Here is a 10,270-nt window from a genome sequence, read left to right as displayed (position 1 = left end):
AAAATGATTAAGTCAAATTGGGGTGTGGATTGGATATTTGCCAACGTCCTAAACCATTGCACAGAAAGTAGTTGGATCATGGTTTATTGAATCTTGGAACTGAGACAAAGGCTTCCATTAAGGCGTGAGTTTTTGATTTTCGGTAAAATTGGTCTGTGGTTTTAATTCTGCTAATGTTTTCGTACAAAGGTAATGCCTTGGTTTCAAAATGAACTGGGAAGAACTTCAGTTGAAATGGAATTATCTCACACTTAAATATATGATCAAATCAAACTTATGAAAACAACTGTCTAGGACTAATTTTTTTTAATTGTCTCCTGACCTCTGAACTTTTTTTGGTCCCCTGTTCCCCAAAGACCCCCCAGCTCCTGCTGCCTCAGTGCCTCAGCAATTTTATGTCATTGGTCTCAGACTCAACTTTGCTCCCCCCATCCTGCAGATGGTGGTCTTTTGGATGGTTTACATGGAATTGCCACTGTCCAGGGCATCACTGAGATTAAAGTCCTCTGGTCTTCCAACAGGCAGCCATAAGTGGTCATCTCAGCCTCCAGTGTGGTCTTGATATCAGCAGAGCCTCATAGTTCTGGGCCTGATGCTGTCCCTCTGCCATGGTCTGTGCCAGCTCTGATTGCAGGCACAGCAGGACCCCCTTGAGCTGCTCCATCTGTATGGCATAGTGGGCCTCCATGTCCCTCAGACTGTTCTCTAAGCTGTCCTTAAGATTTCTCATGGAGTCCAGGTTGATCTCCAAGGACTAGGCTGTGCATCTCAGCTCTGTGACTGACATCTCCACAACTTGATCTCAGTGGGTGAGATCAAGGTGGCCACTGCGTTCTCCTTCATCTGCTGGGACCAGTACTTGTCCAGCTCCTTTTGGTTCTTCTGAGCCAGCTCATCATACTGAGCCCAGATGTCTGCTGTGATGTTGCTGAGGTCTTGAGATTTGGGGGCATCCATGGTCAATGTAGAACTGGCAATCTGCTTGCTTTCCTCTTCATGGTTCTTCTTCATGAATAGCAGCTCCTTCTTGACACCTTCCATTTCCAGCTGCAGCTGAATGATATTGGTGTCATCAGTGACCTCAAGAAGCCCACAGAGATCACTCTCCACAAACTGGTGCTTGGCCAGCTGTCTCTCCTATTTGACTCTGAAGTCATCAGCAGCAAAAAGAGTATTGCCAATCTGCAGAATGATGTGGGTGTTGTGCAAAATATTTGTAAAGATCTGGCAAAGATGCAGCTGCCCAGTGGTCTGGAAGTAATGTCTACAATCTGCGACCTGGGGCCGCTTCTTCTCCAGATATTCCCGGATTTTGCCCTCCAGGCTCATCACTCTGTCCAGGTTGGAGGCCAAGCGATTCTTGAGGTCTTGCATGGTCTTCTTGCTCTTGATGTGGCCATTCCCCCAAGAACCCTGGCCATCCCTGCCTCCAGATTCAGGAACTCCCAGCTGCCTCATGGAAGTTGGTGGAGCAGTATGCAGAGGTTGGAAGCCTTCAGCACTGGCACCTGCCTAGAAGCTGGCAGTCTCTGGCAGGGCTGACCTAGTGACTGGGTAACCAGAGGGAGCCCAGGAATCCTCAATTGCTGGAAAAAGTAGTGGAGAGGGTGATGAAAATCATGTTGTCTAGGAGGGAAGTGAGAGATAAGGCAAGTTCAGGACGATGGGAATAATCTTTATTGAAATAATTCAATGGAAACAATTTATATCTTCCATAGTTCTTGCTTTACTAAATTTCTCTTTTAAATAGATTTAGCTGCTGTTATGGTTTGGATGTGAGGTGTCCCACAAAAGTTCACATGTCAGATAATTCAAGAAGGTTCAGAGGAGAAATGATTGGGTTATATCTTAACCTCATTAGTGAATTACTCCCTGTTGAGGTTAACTGAGTGGTTACTGGAGGCAGGTGTGGTGTTCCTTGGGGGCGTGGGGCATGGCCATGGGGTATATATTTGTATCTGGAGTTTGGAGGCATGCTCTCTGCTTCCTGATCGCCTTGTGAACTGCTTCCTGCTGCCACATTTTAACTCACCTTCAGCCCTGAGGAATGAAGCCAGTCTTCTATGGACTAAGATCTCTGAAATGGTGAGCCCTCAAACAAACTTCTCCTCTAAAATTGTTCTGGTCAGATCTTTTAATCACAGCAGGAAAAAAGGTGACTAAAATAGCTACCTTACATTTTTCTGGAGAATTTTCACCATTTTTGATGTTATGTATTTATGCTTTCTTCTCTTTAATGATTAATCCTCAACAGATATTTTCATATTTATGATATATTTAAAATTTTTAAAGAATGAAGATCTTGGAATTTTTTTTAAAAATATTTATGCCATTTATCACTTAAATATTTTGTTGGTTTTTGCTTTTCTAACTTCCTTTTTAGTTTTTTTCCTATTTTTTTCTACATAGTTTCTTGTACTGAATTTATTCTTCTATAATAAAGCATTTTAAACAGGGATTTTGCTGAATATAATTTAGGAATATCATTCAAGTTTTGATACTTTGCAGTTGTAATGTTACTTTCTAAATAGTCTTTAAATGTAGTTTGGGTTTCTCTTGGAACAAAGAATAGGAATATATATTTGTACTTTCTCTCCTTTTTTTTTCTTTTTTTTTTTAGTGTGTGTGTTGGTGGGGGGGGGTAACCTGGGATTGAACCCAGGAAAGCTTAACCACTGAGCCACATCCCCTGGCCCTTTTTTATATTTTATTTTGAGGGGGTTTAACTAAATTGCTGAGGCTGGCCTTGAACTTATGATTCTTCTGCCTCAGCCTCCCTCTCTTATTTCCATGGCATTGAATTTGCTTTTGTAAACTTGTTACAGACAAGGGTCCCAATGTCTGGTCATAGAATCATTGGGGATTTTACTGGCCTCAAAATGTTTGAGAAAACATGGGTGTTGACTGTACCTGATTTTAAGAATTACTCAAAAAACAAAACAACAATAAAAAAAACTCTTATCAGGTTTTATAGATGAATCTACCTATCCAATATTTCTACTTTTTCTCATTCTCCTCCTAATGTCTATCCTGAGCTTCTGTCTTCTCATATGCACCTAAAATCTACAATAATAAAGAAAAACAGTGTTACTAATGAATCAAGATCCAAGGAAGACTTAGTGGTTTGACTTGGGAGGGTTGCTCTGACTTTTTTATAGTCACTGATTTGGCAAATTATGTCAATCATTTCAAACTTAGTTGAGCCCCAAGATAAATTCCTGAATCCCTCTTAAGTCTACCAGTGACACATAAAAATCAAACAAAGAATGGATTGGTGGAGATGGTATCAACTGGAAGATAAAAAAAAAAAAGTAGCTGAGTAATGAGAAAAATGTGTGATCTGAAGAACACCTGTTCCTATTTGGAGAGTAAACCTCTCCTGTAGGATTGGAGGAAGACGGGATCCAGCTGTATGGAATTGGGGGTGGGCATGGAGCACTAACAGCTTATTGAACAAATTATAATTAACGCTCTTCTCTGTAGCCTCATTTCCACCTTTACTTCAGAGGCCCTAGGTGCCACCAATATGTAAGATGATTAGGTGCTAATTAACTTCTGTGGTATAAATGGGGATGTTTCTGAGCTCCCTGCACCTTTGGGATTCAGCACTCTAGGGTCTCTCTGGTAAGATGTTTTTTGACTTCACATTTCAGTTTACAAAGTTCTGCTGCTGTTTTATTCTTTCTTTTTATTTTACCTTTGGTCTTTCGTCCTAATAAATTTCAGTAAGTATTCAGGAGACAGAAAAAGTCAAGGCCTGTTTTTGCTCACCATCTTTATCTAGAAGTTTGAAGGACTGTTTTGTTTAATCAAGTTATCTCTTTTTCTAAAGCAAACTTGAGTTGTGCTATGTGAGTTTTTCTACTTTAGTTCTTCTATCTGCCTAATAATTAGTGTCAATTCTTCTCACAATCTGTTTTTATGTTTTTTGACAGTTTTGCTTTCCAAAGTCATGGTGAATCTTTTAAAAAGTATAGTCTTTATGGATATCTTCATGATAGGTTGAAAGAGGCTATATTGTAGTTTTATAGTAGAGACCATTTTGAACTGGAAACCATTGATTTTTTTTTTTTTTTTTGTTTAGAAAACTGTGATCTGATTGAGTGCAAAACTAAAATTGGGGATTCTGACCTTGGATACTATATATATATATATATATATATATATATATTAAATAGAAACGGCCTTTTACTACACTTTAAAAAAAATGGCTGTTCCTATCACCTGAGGTCTATTGTAGTACATTCAGGTCGTCACATCACAACTGTTCAATGAATATGCTCGGCCAGCTACTTTTCTGAAAGCTTCTCTTGAAGCAAAACTCCTGGAAAGAGAAGTCTATATTTACTATGTCATGCTCACTCCCTGGGTAATATCACTGAGTTCCATGACTCAAAACTACTGTCTTTAAGATGAAGGGTCTAAGCCTTATAACTCTGACTCTGACCTCTTCTTTCAATTTGGACCATTTATCTAGCCACCACTTGGTTGCCTAGTTGCTAACCCAGTGGCAATTCAAAAGAAAGATCTTAATTCTATCCCCTTACATGTTTTTTTTTTTCCTTTCCTGTCTCAATATATGACTCTACAATTTGCTTTTTACCACATTACTCAGGCTGAAATCCTAAGAGTAATTTTTGTAGGGTGATCAACCATCCTGATTTGCCTGGAACTGGGAAGTTTACCAAGACATAGGACTTTGATTGCTAAAACCAGGAAAATCTTAAGGCAAATTGGGATGAGTTCAACACCCTAAGGTTTTCATTTTTCCTTTCTCTCACTTATAACATACCCAAGGTATTAGATATGTTTTAAATTAATTATGATAGCTGCTTGACAATATGCTGTCCTGGAGAATCATATATGTAGCTTTTGTCAATGTAAAGCCCAAAGTAGAGGTGTTGGAGAAACTGAAAATTCGTGTTGAAAAAATAACAATTAACTACTGTGTCAGGGAAAGAGATGCGGATTTAAAATCACTTACGTTACCTCATTCCTTCAAAATTATTTGAAATCTTGTTTTGTGTAACAGTTTCCAATTCCATAGACTGTTTTCTTTCAGGAAGCACCCTTTTCATGAGATTAAGTAACAGCCATAATGACAACCATATTTTCTTTTAAGGGTCAAATCCTTTGCTTTTTTATGGCACAGATTTAATTCCAAATGACCAAAGCCAAAAGGGAATAATGGGTAAAATTTCCTTCACTAATAAGTAGTAATACTTGAGGGTGCCAGGTTCTTTTTTAGACTCTGAGGATACAACAATGAATAAGGTACAGTATCTTGTGGGAAAATCAGTATGTTTAAAAATAAATGTATAAGTAGGAATTATGAGAAAAATTAAGTCAAGGTAAGATAATGAGGAGTGAAAGAATAAATGAAATAATATTATGGGAGGTGGAGGAGAGGGAGGGAGCTGTTGCCTTAGTGCCAGAAAAGTCGCTCTGTGGAGGTGGTAATTAAGCAAAACCTAAATGAGGTGACAGGCCTATCCTGCAAAGGTCTCAGGAAGGAATTTCTTGAGCATACAGAAGCATATGAGTAAAGGCCTGCTTGGAGACCAGCAGGGTGGTCAATAGTTGAAGGTAGGACAAGAAAGAGAATGAGGTTGGGGAAACACAGGGGGTCCAATCACTGTAAGCCTTGAGTCTGTAGAAAGGGATTTAGATGTATTTTGTGCATGTTTGGAAGCTAATGGGGAATGCTGACTTTTCTGGATGCTGTGTAGAGAAGAGACAATGGGAAGGCAAAAGTGGAAGAGTGCCTTGTCAGAAAGTTCTTGCTTCAGATGAGAGATGATCCTTGGCTTGCACTACGATGGCAGAGGTGAAGGAAATTCTCAGGCTACTTTTGGCTAAAGGTGATCCTAAAAAATAGGATGATGAAGCAAATATGGCTTCAAGTCTTTGGCCCCAGCATCTTAGAACATACTTGCATTTGCCTTAGAGGAGGAGGCTGGGTATGGGGTCTGATCTGGGAAGGGGGAGTTTAGTTTTGGAAATGCTCAGATGGAGATTCCTCCTACATGTGCAAATGAAAATATTGAGCAGGGTGTTGGCCAACCAAACCTGGAATTCTAGGGAAACAGTGGGGCATAATGTAGAGTTATCAGTGAGTACATGGTGCTAATGGCCATGATATTGGGTGAGATAAACTAGAAAATGGAAATGGGGATGAAGGGTGAGAACTGGGGACACTGAAGCAGTGATATCTGTAAGGCACTCAGAGCACATGTCATTGGTGAATATTGATAGCACCTAAGTGTTACTTAAAACATAAACTTAAGAAATAATCATAATATTTGGAGACCTGGAAATGCAGATTGAGAAGCAGCAGCCAGAAAGGCAGGAGGGAAACAGGCAGAGTTTGTGAGGCACTGTTGAAGTTACCCAAAAATCACTTTTTTTTTTTTTTTAAGAGGCTGTAATCAACTTTTTTTTTTTTTAAAGCAGAAAATAGTTTTATTTTGCTATAGCCAGGTTCAGAAGGTACAGCTTTTGCTGTAATCAACTAACCCCCCTGAACCCTGAGTTCAGGCAGTTTCAGAACTTCATACCCAGCATGTGAGGGGAGGAGCTCACAAGTTCACAGTCTGTAGAACTTTTTCTAAAGCAGCTTTTTCTTTCACTCTTTTGGGCAAGTTAACTTCAAGGTCAGCACCTGAGAAGGGGAGAGTTGCTTCTCTTGTTTTCCCCCTCCCCCTGCCAGCTGTTACCAAGAACCTCAATTAATAACCCCTCCGCTTTGAAATGTAACATCTTTGTGAAGCTCCAGCCCAAGGCCAGAGGCCTAGTTAAAAGAATCTGTTTTTCTTATCACATTTGACACATTTCCCTTGAAAACCTTTACAAATTGTTCATGTAAATATATATATGATAGTTCATAAATGTTTGTGAAAAAACTAGGAAAGAGGTGTTCAGCACCTGGAGTGCTGATCTCTCTCAAGCCTGTGGCCAAATTTAAGTATTTTAAGATAGAGCACCGGGAAATAGGAAGCTTAAGTACATTGAACTCCTTTGTAGAGATTCTTTTGCTGATAGTATAAGTTTCTGAGAGGTCAAATAAGATGAAACGTAAAAAAATAAAAAATAAAAAATAAAAAAAAATCGGGTGCTACTACAAAATTGGATAGATAAAAAGGGAGAGAGAAATGCAAGAGGAGGCATTGTGTTTCAGGTTGAGGTGAGGAGCTGCCTAATCATCCTGTATTTTGGGCCATGAGACTGGAGACAGGAGATGAAGAATATTGACTGGAGATAAATGGGGGCAGAGCCCCACCTTAAAAGAAGTTGCTTCAATAGCCTGAGAAAGAGATTCTTCATGAAGGAAGTTGAGCCATTGGCAAAGCTGCCCAGTTCCAAATGGAGAAGGCATTGGCAGCAAGCTGGGAAAAAAAGATTCTGCCTAGATAGCAAGAACAGTGCTGGGTAGATGGTAAAACCTGATGTCGGTGGTACAGCTTGGGGCTGCAGCAACAATATCTGCCACTGCAAACGTGGGCTGAAGAATTCCTTTGAAGAATGATTATCTTAGCTCATACCAAGGGAACAGGATTGATCAGGATTTGATTTCTTTTTAATAAATAAGGTGGCAGTAATGTACATGTAGTTAAGTGTGTTGTAAAGACATTTGTGCCTAGGAGAATGACATTTCTGTTTCTGTAGTTGCCTTCATGTGAGAGGTCTTATGTTGCTTCTCTGGGTCTGGGTGTGAGTGATGTGTTATTCTTGTCTGTGTGGGTGGTCTCAGTTCCAGGGGCTGCTTTCTCTTTAAGATTATGTGAATGATCAAGGTGACCATGCAAGGCAGGTCTCTTAAGTGAAAGATGTACATGTCTCTTTTTCTTGACTTTTCTGCCAATATAACCTTTCTACCACATTGTGGAGATATTTGTAAGTTGGCCTCTATAGTCTACTTTTCACAGTACTGGATAACTTCCATATCTACTGAATATACTAGTCCCCTATGAAACTGGAAGTAAATGTGTAGTCTAGCTATGTTACCTTTAGTCCCATGAATGATTCATGAAGTTTCCCCTAAAGTCTGCCAGCATGGAATTTCTGACCTTCAAGTTGCTGGGAATGGCAGCCAAATACTTGACAACATGACAACAGTCCTCTGGCTGCATAACCCAAATGCAGTTTGGGAACAACTTGATTTTAGTTAACTTAAGAATGCATGTATATACTACTAATGTGATTAGTTTATATTCATTTTAGACATTATGGTGCCTGATTGTTGGTACCTAAATGAACAATGTTTGGATAGTAGTGAGGGCATTCTTTTTATTTATTTATTTATTTATTTATTATTTTTTATTGGTTGTTCAAAACATTACATAACTCATGACATATCATCTTTCATACATTTGATTCAAGTGGGTTATGAACTCCCATTTTTACCCCAAATACCAGTTGCAGAATCACATCGGTTATACATCCACATTTTTCCATAATGCCATATTAGTGACTGTTGTATTCTGCTACCTTTCCTATCCCCTACTATTCCCCCTCCCCTTCCCTCCCCTCTTCCCTCTCTACCCCATCAGCTGTTGTTCAATTCTCTCCCTTTTTTTCCCCCTTTCCCCTCACCATCTCTTATATGTAATTATGTGTAACAATGAGGGTCTCCTTCCATTTCCATACAGTTTCCCTTCTCTCTCCCTTTCCCTCCCACCACTCGTCTCTGTTTAATGTTAGTCTTCAAACTGTGAGGGCATTCTTAACAGCAGTGTAGGTCACACCTATTGATTATCAACCTGCTACACAGAGGTTCTTGGTCAAGGTTGCTGGCATATGGTGGCAGATGGAGGACTGGATAGACACAGGACTGACTCTGAAGTATTGTCCTGAACCAGACCGAGCCGCAGCTGCTATCTAAAGATATGAGCTGTCAAACGTGGGGGCATGTCTAGATCAGTAGGTACACTTCTGTCTGGCAAGAGCACATCAGGAGCAAATGGAGAACCAGATCAGTCTATGAAAATAGAGCCCAGAGCTTCAAATGAGCTTTGAGTGGCCAGCTTGGGGTTCAAAGGCCAGGGATCGACACAGGTAGCAGGGTCAGAAATTCAGGCAAAGAGACCTGACACTTGTTCAGAGAATCAGTGGCAGGCTAGGACTTCTATGCAAACCATTTAGTCTCAGTCGGGGGGCTTTTATATTCTCTTCACTAGTGCAGAAGACAGATCTCCTCTGCACCCAGACAGGCAGAGATGCATTTACTTATTCAATTGATGTTTGGGTTCAACATCAGACAAAATAGACAGACACTAGCCTAATCCTTTCAAAGTTTATACAGTAGCCTACTGGGTGAAACCAGTATAAAACATGTACTTAACGTTAGTAATGAGGAGTATATTAAGAGCAAATTCCAGGCTAGAAAGGACAGTGAAAGGGAGAAAAAGGCGAGTACTATCCTATAGTTTGGGACATTGCTGCACTTTAAAACCATATCAGAGGTACATCACTGGATTGTTCTCTCTGCTCCTCAAACACTCCCAGCTGAGGTGACTTCAACTCTACAAACTCAGTCCCATCCCAGTTCTACCTCTAGAGCCAGAAACTTGATTGTGCCTTGCTATTCATCCCGCTGAGCTGCTGATATTATAATTTTATGGGGACAGGACTTTAGCCTGTATCTTTTGTGACAATCTCTTCCCCTTTTCTTATTCCTCAGTATCTGAGTCATGCCTTATTCTTAGCATATGTTTCCCTGACTTAAATGTGTATTCCTCAAGGATAAGCATTTCTCATCCCTAGTTTATCAGATAGGAAGTCACTATCACCTGCTGTTGACTGTCCACACCAACTATACCCTGTCTGTAATCTTGTCCTTTGTAGGGATTTAATTTCAGAGTCCTTCCCAGCTTGGGTAGACACCCTCCATCATGAACTTGGTAGAGTCATTCCTAAAACCCTTCTACTACTACTTTCAGATGCATTTCCAGGACTTGAAATGTTTTTTGTTTGTTTGTTTGCTTCTTGTTTCTTAAATTTTAATCTTAAGCATAAAGATGATTTTTTTTTCCTGGTCTCACTAGCTTCTACCTCCTTGGGTCTTAGTTCTGGGAGCAATGCTTACTTCACATCATTCATGAAAGAAATGCAAATGCATGAGTAGATCTCAATTTTGTCATTGTGTAATTCAGTCTTGAATTGTGTAATTCCTCAGGGCAGTGTACTGTCCCTTCATCTTTGGATAGGACGATTGGCATTTACTTATTTTTTTCATTTCAAGCATCTCTAGGGCAATAAGCTTCAGACAATG

The 10,270-nt window shown here is 39.9% G+C and overlaps 1 pseudogene; it reads right to left on the bottom strand.

The window, feature by feature from the left end:
* Window positions 1–376: 376 nt before the first annotated feature.
* LOC114103312 (keratin, type I cytoskeletal 18-like) lies at window positions 377–1,621 on the bottom strand (annotated as a pseudogene).
* Window positions 1,622–10,270: the final 8,649 nt, after the last annotated feature.

The sequence above is a fragment of the Marmota flaviventris genome, chromosome 16 (genome assembly GCF_047511675.1).
Source record: "Marmota flaviventris isolate mMarFla1 chromosome 16, mMarFla1.hap1, whole genome shotgun sequence".
NCBI lineage: Eukaryota > Metazoa > Chordata > Mammalia > Rodentia > Sciuridae > Marmota > Marmota flaviventris.
This window is presented reverse-complemented; position numbering and strand designations above follow the sequence as displayed.